Genomic DNA, 18,697 nt, shown 5'->3' with positions numbered 1-18,697 from the left:
TTTAACTGTTTTGTCTGTATATATTTAAGATATCTCATTTTTGCCTAAGCTATATGGGCCGTAATTAGTTACACGTGGGCTGGCTTGTAATATTTGCTATTCGAGTATTGAAGAATGTCCGCTGCCTAAACTCGGCATTAGTAGGAAGTCACGCTATTATTATTATTATTATTATTATTATTATTATTATTATTATTATTATTATTATTAATAATAATAATAATAATAATAATAATAATAATAATAATAATAATAATAATATTTACTTCACGGCGTTGTGATGTTTTAAACCAGATTTTTTTTTTATTTCCTCATGAACGGGATGCTACACCAAAGCTAGCGAAGATAGCAAAATATTCAATTAGATGGAATACACCTAGCGTAAGGTATTTTCTGATGCAATAAGAACTGACTTCTTGAGTACGATGATGCCGTATCCGATTTCCAAGGAGTTCAGATTTTTAATAATGTCATCAGGAATTGAAGTAAGTCCACCTATGATTATTTGCACGATTGAATGTTTCTGATCACACAATCTAGCAATGTCCACCCCCGGTTTCTGATAGTTCAGTATTTTCCAATTCTTCTTGTCTGTTAAATTGATGTCGTGTGGAAAGCTACATCACTAATTTGGCTTTCATTTTTTGTTTGTTTTGGTCCATAGCTACAATACCCGGTTTTCCTGCGAGTTATGTCTCTTAAACAATGAATCATGAAATAGCAAAGCATCTTAACGCTCTCATTTTCCACTCTTCTGGGTGATTTTGGCACTAACCCCAGTGTAGATTTGTACAAATTTTGTCGTGGTGACGTTAGTATTTTTCTGATCAAGTATAGAACATGCACTAACAATGTGTGACAATATTTCAAGAGATACACAAACTGAACTTATCAGAACAGTCGTCCCCATGATTGTTTTTTTCATTGCATTCGTATTTAGTGCTTGTTCTTGAGCAACACATTCTATGTTTCTGAGCAAAATTTTCCCTGTCGCTTTTCAACTCACCATCTGACAGAAAATTCTACGTGTCATGACATGTTTGTTTTAGTATCTCGATCCTACTGACCATCAAGTTCCATTCTTATTTACTCAGTCAACTATTTATACTTTGATTCTTTCCTTGTACTTCTGCATTTCTTTTAACAAATCTTTATCTAGCCATTTCGCTTTCACTACTGCCGTAATTAACACTTCATGGCACGTAGTGGTGGACCTTCCCAGACATATTCTTCAATCCCACTCAGCGTTCTTTCGTTCTTTCTTTCTCAAGTTATACAGCTTGTGTACATTAGAATTTAGTGCTACATACTTTACTAACAGTGTATATACAACTTCTTAATTTCTTCCTTTGTACAACCTATAGGCTGCGCTGTATCGGATTAAAGCACTCGCACGTGAATTGAGAGCTAACAACAGGTTCCTAGCATTCAGTTTGAATTTAAAGAGTGGTTTGGGTCTCCCCACATACACCTCTTCCGTCTTCTCTCTTATTTAATCTCAACGCATTGTATAAAGGTGTCACCCCTCGGTACTTGTAGCTCTCTGCGTCAGGATCTACTAACATTTGACCAGTTGGCAAAATGATGCCTTTCATGCCACCTCAGAAACATTGTTTAACACTAATTACTGCACATTTGAAGATTCCAAACTAAACATTTATATCTTAACCGAACTGATGTACAGTTTGAACCAGCGATTCAATTTCATTTTTTCCAAACATTTACATATCATTCATAAATAATATGTGGCTGATCCTCGGTTAGTTCTTCCCCACTTGGTATCCTATTTTTTCTCCCTAAGAGGAATGTGTACATGTGGCATTAGTGCTATTATGAATGGAATTTTCGAGAAGGAATCTCATTGGAAGATACCGCGTCTAATGTTGACTGTCTCTAATAGATTCTCATCTGAAAAAGGTTAGGTTTGGAACTTAGTATACTTTTCTCTAGGAACGCAAGTATATTTTCAGCCACCCCTACCGTGTCGCAGGTTCTGAATATCCACCAATGCAGCACCATATAATAAGTTTTGATGTAATCTATTCAAGCTACAGTCAATTTAGTTTTTCTTTTTGCAGTTCTATGAAAATACATTTATCAACCGAAAGTTTGTCTTTTGTTCTTAAACACCATTTCCTCCCGACTTTTTGTCCCACTTGAGTGAACCGTTTACTTCAAGCTGTTATTTTTTTTTACTTATAATTCCTGTAGGTTTTTTTTTAAAATCAAGTTGGAGCAAGCAATTTGTCTATAATTTTCAGCATCTTACCTTTGCCAGGATATTTCATTATGAAAATAGTTATTCTCACAACAAACCTTCTGGTATCTGGAACTATCTGACACAATTATACAGAGAAACAGCAAGCCTCTCATGTATGCATGTGAAAGATCACAACCAGTACCCATGAATTCTATTAGGTACAGGTCATTTCCACCTAGGCATGAACTTCATTTGTTTTTCAAATCTTCAACAGAAATATGAATGTCCTCTTGTTAGTGATCTTCCAGGCTTATCACTTAGTCTAGCGACCCAGTCAGAATAAATCCTTTGACCATGTACTGGACCAAAACCTTGAAGCCTCTTGAGAGTTAGGAGCTCCTCTTCGATTTCAGCTCCTTCCAGATTTCTTAAAACACTTGACTGGTTTGTTTCGAGTCGTAAAACGTCTGAATTCTGTTATTATACCTACTAGTCTTGGGAGATTGTTCCATAATTTGCTGTTTCATCTTTTTTGAGCTTTGCACCATGTATGAATTTGATCTAGGTCTTGCTTTATTCTCTTTCTTCTGTGGTTCTTTTTCTGGATCATTTTTCGTTCCTCTGCCCCTACAATATCACTAACCAATACGTCTGCTACTTGCAAAAATATTATCCAGTGACACCATATCCATTACTCTGTTTACTTTATTTGCTTCATTCCTTCATTTTATCTGGCCACTAATTTTGCAATTGAAAATGCTTCTTTTTACACTACTACTCATTAATTCTTTCCAGTGCATTCATTAAAGTTAATTCATCAGCTGTTTTTTTCGCATTGGAAATCTCATTATAATTAAGTAACCTATCTTTCTCCTTGATGACTATATCATTATTTTTCATGCTCTCAGTATCATTTGTATGTGCTTCTCAACCTCCTGCCACTATCGAACAATTTTTGGATGAGTTTTAGCAGAAGCAAATGTAAGCAAGTTTATAGCATAGTAAATACCTTCGGCAAATGCAACGTGCGATTGACTGTTTAGAAGTCTTCGACAGATAGATTCTATTTCAACTGGCGTAAGAACTCCTTTTATAAGTTTTGCTCCTATTTTGGTTCCTCAGCGTATTTTCTATTTTCTCCAAACATACCTTTTCTTTCAAGTACCACAATGCCACCTTTACAACATATAGCTACCATAACCCCTCTCACTTCACATTCTACTGCTAATTTGTGCCCTTCTTTTTTCCAATTTCTTCTTACGGCATCAGGTATCTTCGCCGATTTCCCTACCACTTATTGACTTTCTCTGATTCAGGCAACCATTTTACTCAAGGGACTGAAATGCTGCCCGTTTAAACTGTTGACTCGGAGGGCTCAGAATTATACACGTAAGGTGCAGTCGTCTCCAGATTCAATTCAAATGTATTTTTTATTCATTGAATGTTTTATTTGCGGAAGTTTCTTTCTCGGTATTTTTTATCGAGATCCCATCCATAGATGACTGCCAGTCAAGTGCGTCTCATCTGCTCGTACATTTTAGTTAGCTCGGGGACGTCAAACCGGCACTTCGTTAGCAGAGGTATTGACTTTATGGTTGCGGCGAAACAGTAGTTTTATCCAAAAACAATCTCTAGAAAGATTTTCGGCAAAAACTTATAGCCTTTTTACCTAAAACGTATACTAATATGAGGTACCCTCGACGAAAACAGCGATGCACACTTTTAACAAATTTATACGGAAATAAAAATAAGCATATCATTCACATACGATAAACTTGTCGTGAATATCTTTGTTTCTGTCATTAGTCTGAATTCAAACATAAAATTGTAACAAAGGTCAAGTATCCTCGACGACCAAGACGATGGTGTAGACATTTAGACATATCATTGATATGATGACTGTACAATCGAAACACAGGCTTAAACCAGGGTTAGGGTCAAACAAACCCATTTTGCCTCCTCCCTTGATGCTTGCATTCACGAACATCCGTGGACTTAGAACTAATATTGCTGATGTTGAAGCAGTTCTCCTAACAAATACCCCGGATATCTTAGAACTAAGTGAGACTAACCTGCACTCTTCCATCCTCTCTAACTATTTTAACATGCCTGGATATCTCCAACTCTGCCGTAAGGACTCTGACAGATATATGGGTATATATGCTGATGACACCACGCTTTATAACAGGAAAGACAGGAAAACGAATGAACACATATCCAAAGAAATGGCAGAAACACGAGAGGGTGACCTCCAATCTGTAGTGGAATGGGGGCAAAAATGGATGGTAACGTTCAATGCCGCACAGACTAAACTAGTTTCATTCAATAATTACAAGAAACCGTCTCTACCACCAATAGAAATGGCCAACGACTCTTTATCTGAGAGTACATCTTTCAAACTCCTTGGCCTAACGTTCACAGGAAATCTGAGTTGGAAAAATTACATTGAAAGCATTACCAGGGCCGCTAAAAAGAAGGTAGACTCTCTCCACCGTGCTAGAAAACTACTAACACCCGAAAGTATCTTGTACCTCTATAAAACCACCATTCGCCCATGTATGGAGTATTGCTGTCATATTTGGGCTGGTGAATCTGCTAGTAGTCTCTCGCTCCTAGACAAGGTTCAAAAGAGAGTCGCCAATCTGATAGGCCCTGAACTGGCATCTAAGCTTCAGCTACTGTTCCATCGACGAAATATTGCATCCCTCTGGTTGTTCTATAAGTATATAATGAAGAATGCTCTGATGAACTGCAAGCACTTGTGTCCTCACGACGTAAACACCCTCGACAAACCCTACAAGCAGCTAAATCCCACCCCCACACAGTAGAGATCCCTAGATGTAAAACATTGTTCTACTCCAGTAGTTTCTTCCCCAAAATCGCTAGACTTTGGTATTCTATTCCAGGTCCCTGCTTCCCCAACTGTACTGACATGCAGAAGTCCAAGTATAACGTGAACCGACATCTTGCTGCCCAAATTCCTACATAGTACCCCAGTAGTTGTTGCCCCTGATAGTAGCCCCCTACACCAAAGTGGAAATGTGTCTTGTTTGGGATGAAAATGTAATTAGAAAGAAATATGCATAAAAAAAAAATAAACCAATCCCTAACATCGGATAAACTCGTCAAGACAATCTCTGTTTTTTTTCTTTGCTTTGAATTCAAACGTCATGACAACCTCGTCGATGATGCACACATTTAAAGTGAATCAAAAATAAAAAAAACACATCACATACAATGGATTTGTCGAGATGCTCCTTGATTTTATCTTTGCTATCAATTCAAAGTGAAATGCTGTTAAAAACGCCAAGTATTCTCGACAACCATGGCGATTATGTACGCATTTAGACATATTTATACGTAAATAAAAATAAACAAATCCATAAAATACGATTAATTCGTCGAGGACATCTTTGTATCTATCCTTGGTATAAATTTAAACGGTAAGAATGTTACAAATGCCACGACGATGACGGTGATAAACACATTTAAACATATGCATTCGAAAATGCAAATAAACAAATCTATCACACACGCAAACATTTTCTGTCATTCTTCTACTTCTTCTTCTTTTTCTTCTTCTTCTTCTCATTCTTCTTCTTCTTCTTCTTCTTCTTCTTATTATTATTATTATTATTATTATTATTATTATTTCCATGAATAAAGAAATAATATAACGCTTGAAATAAAAATCGAGTGGTCATACGTATGATACTGAGGTTTGAAATTTGAACCACACAAATAAAAGAAAAACAATATGAAAGTAGTAAAACAATATAAAATAATTCATGTATTTTACTCAGTTATTTTCATTATTTGTTCCGAAATTACAGAAAATTACGTCTCCAAGGTTTTCTTTTCTTTTTTTGTATACCAATCGATGTTTACATTGATGTTTTTATTCTCGAATACAAATTATCAAAGATTGGTGTTAACTACGTTTGTTCACCGAAAACAATGAGTTCTCAGTAAAGATGTTTTTACTTCATTACTCCAGGAAAGTATTTTTCAAATCAGAGTGTGCATAGTTTCACTAATAGAAAAGCCCGTATAAATAATTACATGCAAAATCATTGAAAGGATGTGTCACATTGTTTCCTCACGTGATGTATCCACAGTAAGTTTGTGTGTATTTATTTATAAAAACGACACACACACCCTTCACGTTGTTGCGACATATACAACAAGATTTATTATTAAGATACGGCCACAATTCGATTATTGTTTGTGTTTGTTGCACTCCGGTTTCTATGTAAAAACATTCATATTTGTTCTCGTATTTCATTCGCATCTATTAAACATGCCTGATGAGTACTAAGTCCGGATCGATTGAATGTGATACATGCAAAATACATATCAGATCTTAAGGTAAAATGCCGAGTAAAATCAGAAGTACAAACTACAATAATATTTTCAAGAGAATTTTAATCTATGACTAAGGATGTGTGTCACATTTGACCTCTTGATAAATGTGTCGTACTGTTAAGTAAAAGTATATTCGTACGTTTTCGTTTTAATTTCATTTTCTACAATAACATTTTCTTACGCTCTTTGATACAGGATAAATACATATAATGCGGGTCTCCATAATTTATTTCCTTACTCTTATTCTATTTGAACCTTTTTCATATAATATTCTCAACTGCTTTAACGTTATTAAACATAATTCCCTATTTTAACGAGATTCATCTTTCATTATAAATATTTTTTTCTTTGTAGGATTTAATATAATATTCTATTATATAATGTAAGTATAGCATTCGAAATATCAACTTACTAATTATCCGTCATCCAATCAATACGGAAACACAATAGTGTGTTTTTTTTGTGGTTTGCACATTGTCAACAATTTGGTGTGCATATTAATTATGTCTCCGAAAGATAACATCTTTGTAAACGCGTCCATGTTCTTAACATGCGTTTTATACAATATTACTTAGCAAGTATTGTTTTGCATATTTGGAGAAAATAATTTAATATAATATATTTATTATAATAATTTTTGCGACGAATAAATATTGCTTAACGAGTAAGGAGTGACGAAAAACACACACGCGGCAGCATGGCCCACAACCAATACGTTTATTCGACTCTTCACGATACTGAACAACTCCATCATTCGAACACGAACACATCCGTTGATCAGACACATTATCTCGAACACCACCGTTAGTTCGAACTAAAATACATCCATTATTTCGACAAAACACGATCTCGAACAACTCCTTCGACAATTCGACAAGACACGATCCCGTTGATTCGAACTCAAAGACTTCCAACGATTCGACACGTTCCCAAACGCAATTACTCAATACGACACGTTACCATAGCAACCTTGTGAGTAACCCACTGAATGACTATTATCGGCTTTTTAATAACCTTTTGACAAACTCGTGTTGGCATAGGAAGGTCCGACTTAGGCATTGGCATACAATATTTGAGCGTTTTCTTGCTTGCTCATTACACTTCTTCCTAATCCCGAGATCACAAAGATGGCAATGTTGGGCAGGCTGCTTTCTCTTGGTACTTTGTCATAATGGTAGTGGTTCAGAAGCATCCACAGTTGTGCTTTTATCTCTCGCATCATTGAACTGTGGAGTTTCGTCATCTATGACATTAGTTTTTTACAGATTAAAGCAATTAAATCGGCAACTCCGTAATGACGCTAGCAGAACCTTGTGCGTACACCGATATATAAATGCAAAGTCGGTTCCTCATGAATGGTTTTGGCTTTCAACTGCAATGCAAGTTCTATACTTTGCATCTGCCGCCAAAACACCATTGCTTTCCGCATCCACGCTTGTGGCAATCGAACCCACACTTAAACATCTTCTCCCCTAGCACACCAGTCACCTTTCACTGGATCGTCTTGGCCTACTCTCAAACCAATATCTTCGACCATCACGCTGGAATTGCTACTGGAAATTAATTTCCACGCCGCCATAAGAGTTTACCCTGCCCCTCCTAGAGACGGAATTCTAATACGCGTGAACACAGTCTCAGCTGTTCTGGGGTTTTGCTTGCCAGACCAAACTTATTTAAATGGTTTTTTGATACGGGTTGCTAAACACACACCCGCCTTCATAAAAATGTCATCAATATAAGAATCGTAGCTGCGTTTATGATCTCATTCTGACTGAGGTCGGCATAAACAATGGTCCGCACATATAAAGCGGTGACATTGAACTCAAATCGAGGCGGGTGAGAGAATATCGGTGTTTCTTTATCTCCACTGTTTGAAACAGCTACAGAGATTTGTCAACATGTACTTTAAAATAGTCTCAGCGTAGATCGTTCAAGCACGAACCGGAAACTATACTGCAAAATTGAAACAACAAAATTCTATGAAATATGGCGATAGAAAGAGAAAAAACAGACAATACGAAAAACCGGACGTCAAAATAATCAACATAAAAAAACTGTTAATTTGTGGATTTTGCCGTTTCAGCGAATAAAAGACTGAAAAGCAAAGAGAGTGGAAAGCGAAACCAACACGTGGAAATTATCATAGAATAAAAAACATTATCATAGAATTAAAGAGATTATCATAGAATTAAAAAAATTATCATAGAATTAAAAAAATATATCATAGAATTAAAAAAAATATATCATAGAATAAATAAAGTATCACAGAATTTAAAAAAAATTATCATAGAATTAAAAAAATCATCATAGAATGAGAAAATTGTCACAGAAGTAAAAAAATGTCATGGAATAAAAAATGTCACAGAATTTAAAAAAATATCATAGAATAAAAAACATTATCATATAATTAAAGAGATTATCATAGAATTAAAAAAATTACCATAGAATTAAAAAAAATATCATAAAATTAAAAAAAATATCATAGAATAAATAAAGTATCACAGAATTTAAAAAAAATATCATAGAATTAAAAAAATTATCATAGAATGAGAAAATTGTCACAGAAGTAAAAAAAATATCATAGAATAAAAAATATCACAGAATTAAAAAAATATCATAGAATAAAAAAATATCACCAAATTAAAAAATTATAATAGAATAAAAATATCACAGAATTAAAAAATTATCATAGAATTAAAGAAATATGATAGAATAAGAAAATTGTAACAAAATTAAAAATAATTATCATAGAATACAAACTATCACAGTATTAAAAAATATCATAGAATAAAAAATATCACAGAATTAAAAAAATATCATAGAATTAAATTAAGTATCATAGAATAAGAAAATTGTCACAGAATTAAAAAAGAATATCCTAGAATAAAAAATATCACAGAATTAAAAAATTATCGTAGAATGAAAAATGATCACAGAATTTAAAAAAATATCATAGAATTAAAAATCTCACAGAATTCAAAATTTATCACAGAATTAAAAAAAAACTATCGTAGAATTAAAAAATATTATAGAATTAAAATATTATCATAGAACTAAAAAAATATCATAGAATTAAAAAATCTTACAGAATTTAAAAATATCATACAATTAAAAAAATTATCATCGAATTAACAAAATATCAAACAATTAAAAAATTGTCATAGAACTAAAACAAATTATCATAGAATGTAAGAAATTATCATAGAATAAAAAATATCATAGAATTAACACATTATCATAAAATTAAAAAATATCATAGAATTTTTAAAAAATTCGTAAAATAAAAAAATTATAATAGAATTAAAAAATATCATAGAACTAAAAGAATTATCATAGAATGAAATAATTATCATAGAATAAAAAATATAATAGAATTAACAAAATATCACAGAATAAAAAAAAATTACCAAAAAAGAATTATCATATAATTAAAAAAATCATCACAGAATTAAAAAAATATCATAGAATTAAAAAATAGCACGGCATTAAAAGAATTATCATATAATAAAAAGTATCATAGAATAAAAAATCATCATGGAATTTAAAAAAAAACTTATCATAGAATAACAATTATCATAGAATAAAAAATTATCATAGAATTAAAAAAAAGTATCATAGAACTAAAAAAACACACAGCATGCAATATTATTATAGAATAAAAATATCATAGAATAAAAAAATTGTCATGGAATTAAAAAAAAAGTATCATAGAATTAACAATATTATCATAAGAATTTGAAAGTTATCATAGAATTAAACAAATTTATCATAGAATTTTAAAACTTGTAACAGAATTTAAAAAAATATCACAGAATTAAAAAAAATTATTGAATTAAAAAAAATTGATCATAGAATTAAACAAATTATCATAAAATAAAAAATATCACAGAATTAACAAAAATTATCATAGAATAAAAGCAATTATCAGTGAATGAAAAAATTGTCATAGAATTTTAAAAAATATCACAGAAGTAAAAGATTTTTCATAGAATTAAAAAGAAATCATAGAATTAAAAAAAAACATTATAGAATTTAAAAAAAAATATCATAGAATTAAAAATATTATCATAGAATTAAAAAATATATCATAGAATAAAAATTATCATAGAATGAAAAATTTATCATAGAATTAAAAAAAATATCATATAATTAAAAAGATTATCATAGAATTAAAAAAAAATATCATAAAATAAAAAGATTAGCATAGAACTAAAAAGAATATATAACTAAAACAATCAACATAATAACAATAATTTTAATAGCATTAAGAACGTTTTCAAAGAACTTGGAAACAAGACCAGCAAAATCAGTATCAAGAGGGGAGGCTTAGATTATGCAATGGACAGTAATTCTGAAAACGGCGGAAATCTTAAAGAACCCCTAAAATGTATAACGTACTATACAAAGCTGACAATCGTCACTCGGACATTTAGAGAAGGCAAGAGAAATAAAACAAAAATTAAATCAAGAAAACTGAAGTTGCGAATTTTAAAACTTAGTACTACCCCCGTCCAATATCATTGCCCCTTACATCTCCCTTCTTTTCCCGCTCCCCTTATTTTCCCCATGCCCATATTCCTCCCTTCCCCTCACCCCCAAAATGACGAAGGGTCAATCAGCATTGAAAGACAGAAAAGTAAAAGCACTTATCATAACTCCATTGGATTAGTGGAACATTACGGAAGCTTATTGTAACCGGACTTTTCTCTGAAAACCAATGTCAGCGGAAAATCAAGGGCAACAAACAATTTATTTGCAAATCTTGTCGAAAGAGGTGAAGGATATTGAAAGTCTTGTTTTTACACACACTCAAGAAAACACCAGCTGTCTTTGTGAGTTTGCAATTTCTAAAGATAACTTCTTTGAGAACTTCTAGTGAGTTAATAATAATAATAACGATAATAATAATAATAATAATAATAATAATGATGATGATGATGATAATAATAGTAATAATAATAACAACAATAATAAGGATAATAACAATAATAAGAACAATAATAATAATAATAATAATTAATAACAACAACAACAACAACAATAATAATAATAATAATAATAATAATAATAATAATAATAATAATAATAATAAAGCGCCTCCGTTACATGCGAACAGATGCTGATTACACACTTAAACACTTTTATTTATACAGACGGTAAGTAATGAATTTTAAGTAGAAAAGAAAATTGGGAAAATGAACACACAAAAATTAAATGCGAAGTGAGCTGGAGCCCTAAATCTACAAACTGAAAATAGAACTCAAAGCGATAAACAAGATAAAAACGACTGGTAAAAAATAGAAGTATTACCAACCTGAAAAGAAACAGGAAGAATTGAAGTAAAAATTAGCAGTAAAGGAAGGGTGATTAAGCCGATGTCGGAATAAATAGGAACAGTGTAATCTAAAAATGAATTTCGAAAACCAGAATGTAAATGCATGAAAAACAAAAACAGAACCAGTGGACTTGACATAAACAAAGCACTGCTAGAATCAGATATGAGAAGAGGGAAATGGTCATAATAGAAAAGTATATTGGCGGGAAGAAATTAAAGAAGAGTCATAGTAAAATGAAGAAGAAACAGAGAATAAAATTAGTAAGATAACCTTCAAGGAAACCGTACGAAAAATCGCCAATTAGAGAGGATCGTCTCAGGACGAAATACATACTTATTTGTTTAAGAAACAAACAACACTACATTAAAAGCTAGTTCATCAACTGAAAAGATGTGTCCACTTACCAGAATGGATGACCAAACTTAAAACAACATTGGTGCAAAAAACGTAGAAATAGGAACCATCCACGGAAACAACATGCCAACTAAGGTAACTAATTTATTCAGAACTGCGGACTACGAAAAAGAGGAACACGCATCTTACTATACATGGAGCAAATATTCCTGAAAGAGGTAAAATGTAGAAAAATGAATTACGCAATGACACGGATAGACTAGAAAAAGTGTATGACAGGATCGCATAAACATGGAGAACAGAATGCTTGAGAATGTACAAAATACCAGGCAAGATAATAAATTTGATAGAAGATATAAGGAGAACATGAAAACCTGAACAGAAAGCTGATGATTAATATATAATAAAGATAACAAAAATATAAAGGCGGATAGGGTGACTCTCTATCACTACCACTCTTCATTATAGCCATGACATCCCTGAACAATATGCTAAGGAAATGCCAATCCGGATATAAGTAAATTAATAGAGATTTAAAAAGGTGCCACGCAATGTAAATAAATAACCTGAAACCGTTTGCAAAAGCAAAGACAAATATGAAAATAATAATGAATGCAACTAGAATCTTAAGCCAGGATATCTTAATATACTTCGGTATACGAAAGGACACACTGTTTACTGGCAGACGGGGAAAACTAGAAAAAAGAGAAGGTATGGCACTGCCCAATCAAACAGATGAGGGCACAGAGAGAACATGATAGCTACAAATACTTTGGAGTTCTGGAAGCAGGTACCATGAAAACAACAGAGACGAAAGGGAAAATTGGAAAGGAATACATAAGAAAAAAGACTATGAAACTAAACTATATAGTAGAAACCTAATTAAGGAAATAAACGCTTGGAAATGTCGGTAGTAAAATACTATGAGCCGTTTTATAAGTTGAATCAAAGAAGAGCTGTTGAATCTAGACGAGAATACAAGAAACAACTGCATGGGGATTAGAAAATAAAGACTAACAAACACACTTGGAAATTGCTACGAAAATTAAACCTGACCAAGGAAACTGAATCACTAATAAAAGTTGCATATGCAATTAGAAGCTACCACATCTAAGCTAGGATCGACGTAACACAAGAAAACCGCACTTGAACACTCTGCTGGCAAAGAGTTGAAACAATATCATATAATAATTGAATGTTGAAAATTAGCCCAAAAGTAACAAAAATAGACTCGATGAAGAGGGGAAGGTAGTTTCTTCTCAATTTACAGCCAATTGCATCTTGAACACCCAAACAAATGGTGGAAACAGAAACCGTCAATAGTACTAGAAAATTAGTCACAAGATCCTATGGGGCATGGATATACATGGATATACAAACGGATAACCCCATCCAAGTAAAGTAGCCGAATGCCAAAATAGTTTAAAGAAGGAAAAGTCCTGCCAGGTTGTAGATTATGCCGTCCCAGCAGACAACAGTGTCAAGAGCAAATAATCTGAGAAGCGAGGAATATACACGGAACTGGCTAAAAAGCTCCAAGATACCAGTAAAGTGAAGAACATAAAGACAACATCACTAATAGTAGGAGCGCTAAGAACAATACCGAAAAAAAAACGTTGAAAAAAGAATGGGAGATTGAGTCAAGAGGGATGTCTGAGAAAATTCAACGGATAACAATAATGAATACTGCAGAAATATTAAGAAAACTCTTTAATGTGAGGATTAATAACACATTCGAACTACAGACATTAACCGGGCACAGAAATGGCCCCAGAAGTAAAGCTGAAATGAATATCGCATTATAAAAACTCTAACGGTATAATGATAAAGTACTCCATGCGTTTCGGCCACCTCGTTTTTCGTGTGTATGTCGCCATAAATAGGCAGCACGCCTAAAATGTGAGATGGGTGAAGGAAGCTGGAAAGACCGAGGAGAGAACACACTAGCCAGACATCCGCTCGATGAGTGCAAAGTGGACTTCGACTTACGGGAGGCTTATTTCAACCAAAATCCCAGTGGACATTCATGGGCGTTGTCAACGAGATATCAATGGTAAGCGGTTGTGGTAATAACGTATTTTTTGCGAAAGAAGTGGAGAGAACTGGAAATCTGGGAATACTTGTTGTTACTCAGACTCCATAGAACACCATAAGTTTGTCTAAAAGAGAAATATTTAATGATTGCTTGTGTGACAACTCCTAGTGAGGAAATCATAATGGTATCAAAATAGGCGGAAAGTACTGGACATCTGGATGGATGTGTTTACACTCAGATTGCAAGGGAGACTACAAATTGCGTTCAATAAGAATGCTTTATATAAAAAACTGTATGAAAACGTATCAGTTAATACTACTACTACTACTACTAATAATAATAATTCATATCTTCGTTTGAATGTATGCTTGAATGATCGTTCCCCTTTTCACAGAAAATATAGGAGGAATCTTGCTGAGAATATGTATGGCTATTAGCTATGATAACATAAAGCTACTACGCATTATGGAAACCGCTCAATATTAGGTGTATAATAAATAAGAATCAGTCACTACAATCCCACATTTGCTGTAAAATTTCATCGATTCGACTGACGTTGTGTTCTATATTATCATAGAAATTCACTAAAATATGTTTTCGTGTTATTCATTTAAACAAGTGAGTACTGCAACTGATCTGCAACCATAAGAGAGATGGGATAAATGAAGTAAACATAAAAGGATTTGCATACTATTCATTTATATATAAGAATTTTCGTAAAACACAGGTAGCAGGAAAAAAGTCTAAAACAAGCGAGGGCTCCTCGAGTAGAAAATGTACCATATCTTATAGATGTAAATATATAAGATGTGAGTTTTTTTTGCTCATGCAGTGAACTGTCTATATTATTGGTAAGGTGTTATGAAATCGTTGTTTTTGTTGCAGATCATATTACGCAGATTCTCCTGTAATTCAAGTGAAACGACTTGATAAACTTTTAATATTGGACAACAGTGCGGATTATATTAAATCAGTTTTTTTTTACAGAATGATAGTTAGTATTTCAGTTATTCCCTTTGTGTTCAAACCGCAATAGTTAAACACGCTCTTCCTTGAGAGAAATGCCTTCATTTCCCGGTAAGCAACTAAACCTCACTCTCACTTTAATAACACAAAGATAGCAATTACTTTTGCTCGACTTTGAAATTCCTGTATTCTTGTGCTTTGACTGTAAAATTATTTAGACCATTTGCGGGTGTGTGAACAAACTTTTCGTTGCAAAATTCCTAACTACCCGTTTTACTAAAAAAATTGAAATCCTTCACGTTTGAGAAATGCTTTGGTCAGACTAAAAGAATAATGAAAGCGTTAAATATATATATATATATATATATATATATATATATATATATATGTATATATATGTGTGTGTGTGTGTATACATATATATGTGTGTTTATATATATATATATACACATACAAATGTGTGTGTGTTTGTGTGTGTATACATAATCTGGAGCTACATCATCGCATAGAATTTCAACAATTAGGGTGAATTATTTTAAAAATAATTATTCATTATGACTTCGGCAAACATATATTTACCGCATTGCTTTAGAAACAAATTGAGAAACAAAAACAAGATATGGTTTTGATGTTGAGTATTTTAGGATGTGCATATGCGCGTAATAAAAAGATCAATATCCACCATTGTCGACTATTAGTCGCTCTCTAAAAAGAACGCATCAATGTTCAAAATGATCATTCATTACATAAGCTGCTTAATTATATAATGTATATTTCTATTGGAAAAACTCACAATCAACAGACAAATAATATCATTCACCACCAAAATTATTGACACGACGAGAATTGCTGATTTAATGATTTCTGCCACAGAAGTTAATGAATATAGATGTTCATTTAGTAAAATAAAAGTTATAATAACATTGATGTGTTTAAAGTTCTCAAAAATGTAAAGAACGGAAATACATTTTCGATTTGTCGTTAAGCTTTACTGCCCCTGTTAAATAACCGTCGCTGTCCTGCATCGCTAACCGATCTTTAGCTTTGGCCCGACCGATTAAACCAACTGTTGAGAATTTATTCAGTTAATTACTTCTTTTATTTGAGTTTTTATTTAGTCAATTTCTGAAGTTAGTAATGGTAATAATAAGGGTTGTTGACAAGGTCCAGCCTGGAGGAATCATAGTTTACATAGAAACCTGCGAGCATGAATAGTTAAATGTTTAAGATTAAGCTTAGAAAAGTAAAAGAACTAATTGTAAAACAGGAAAAGAAAAGTAGATGTTCTAGCAGAAAATATAATTGATTTATAACTTAAAATATTGCAGCATCAAGATATTTTTAATGGAATATACCATTTTATAATCAATTGTTAATGGTGCAATTTTTTTAAATCATAAATTTATTATATTTATTCTTAGAACATTTTGTTTCTTTCGTCTCCTGTTTTAACAACTAATCTATTTTCTTTCCTAAATTTCATTTTAATTATATTACTTTCATGCTCACATTTTTATATGTAATATATATATATATATATATATATATATATATATATATATATATATATATATATATATAATTACTTAAACTTGATTCTGTTTTAAAAATCTCAATCATCTTTTCTAAACCTCAATGATGATAAGATTTCAGAAATGTCTGAGTATATTTATTCCGCATCCAATAATTGCATGATAAAGCAAATATTCTGTATCGTACAAATAAATTAATATTTCTTATTAAAGCTCATTTATTTTAAGCTAACCTGTTTCAGTTGCTATTAAAACTTACCGAAACAATATCACCCTTTACTCGTTATTAACTGATATTAATAATCTGGTTCAAAGTATACGTATAAGCTCGGTTTATCTCAGCTAATTATTACGCTTTATAATTGCATTTTTCTATACTTCTAAATTCTATCTGTATAAATATAATTTTTGTTTAATATGCAAATACACGAATTCAATCACTGGCCCATTCGACTGTGTCATATATCGTGATGTGTACAATTAAATTATGGAAACGATGCTGGTAATTCGAGACATAATAATGTAAACGTACGCCACATATGGTAAGAAATGATGATAATATATGCAATTATTTTGTTTTTAGAATAAACAGACTAAATAATGATATTGAAACGCACGTTTCTATTTTAAGTTATTAATTATTATTTATCTTTTAACCCGATTACAAGACAAAAAAATCCGATTGTTTGAACTCGTTTTTACTGAAATTTCTTCGTCTTGTTCTCTAACAGCTTATCATAGGGCAAATTCATATTATAATCTTGATATTCTTGACAAAAATATTTGTCATTATCGACGAAAGTTCAAGAATCTATTGAAAATACGGCATGCTAATTTATGTTATGTCAAAATTGAGAGCATACAAATAATGTTATTCTGTTTGATATTATTAATAAACCCATAAACATTAACGCTCATATATTGCCCACCTAGATTTCGACAGAGTATTAACATGTTCTTTGTTAATTTCTAGTAGTATCTGTACGGCATAATCACGGTGACACCCTGGTTCCCGCTGTATAACGGAAGTTAAGCAACGTTGAACCTGGTCAGTATTAAATGGGTTACTATTTGGGACTTCCAGGTGCTGTATGTGTTCTCCGTTTATTTCGGTATTGTTTCCTTGCCACTAGACTCAAACACTGCCGGTCAGGAGAGGTGCGGTAGTGATTGCGCAACCCTTGACTCAAAATTATACAGATAGCTGCCCGTACAAGGGGTATACTTTGTCTTTCGAGACTGACGAAGGCATCGGAATCTATCATACTTTTAGATATGGCATGATATATGATATGATATGAGTCATTTATTGCATAAATCAAGTCAGAACTGCACTCAGTTATGGCACCTTTATAGAGCACTGATCACTCCCCTTGTAAGATACAGATAAATAACTGTTTAACTATTGTACTATATTATAGCATATATTATTTTATATCAAGGATTATACTAGAAATTAACTAAGAACATATTAATTCTCTGTCGAGATCTGGGTGGGCAATATAGAATTTCTATGTTTATGAGTTTATTAATAATACCAATCAGAATAACATAATTTGTATACGCTTAATTTTTACATAACATAAATTAGCATGACGTATTTGTCAAAGGATTGGTGAAATTTTATCTACAAGAACAAATGTTATTATCGAATATATATATATATATATATATATATATATATAAATATATTTTAGTCATCGACATACAGACCTGTTTCGTTGTTTCACAACTCATCAGTGCCGCTAGACTAACACCTCTCCCAAGCCGAGGATCGAACCTAGAACCGTCGTGATGACAGTCGGCAGTCCTACCCCCTGACTACGGAATCGGTGGCCGAAATTAAACTGTCCGAACGTCTATTTAAATAAACATCCGTCCGCTACTCGTAGAGGGCTCAAACGTTTGT

This window comes from Euprymna scolopes, chromosome 3 (assembly GCF_053919585.1).
Source record: "Euprymna scolopes isolate OS-2025 chromosome 3, ASM5391958v1, whole genome shotgun sequence".
In the NCBI taxonomy this organism is placed as follows: domain Eukaryota; kingdom Metazoa; phylum Mollusca; class Cephalopoda; order Sepiida; family Sepiolidae; genus Euprymna; species Euprymna scolopes.
This window is presented reverse-complemented; position numbering follows the sequence as displayed.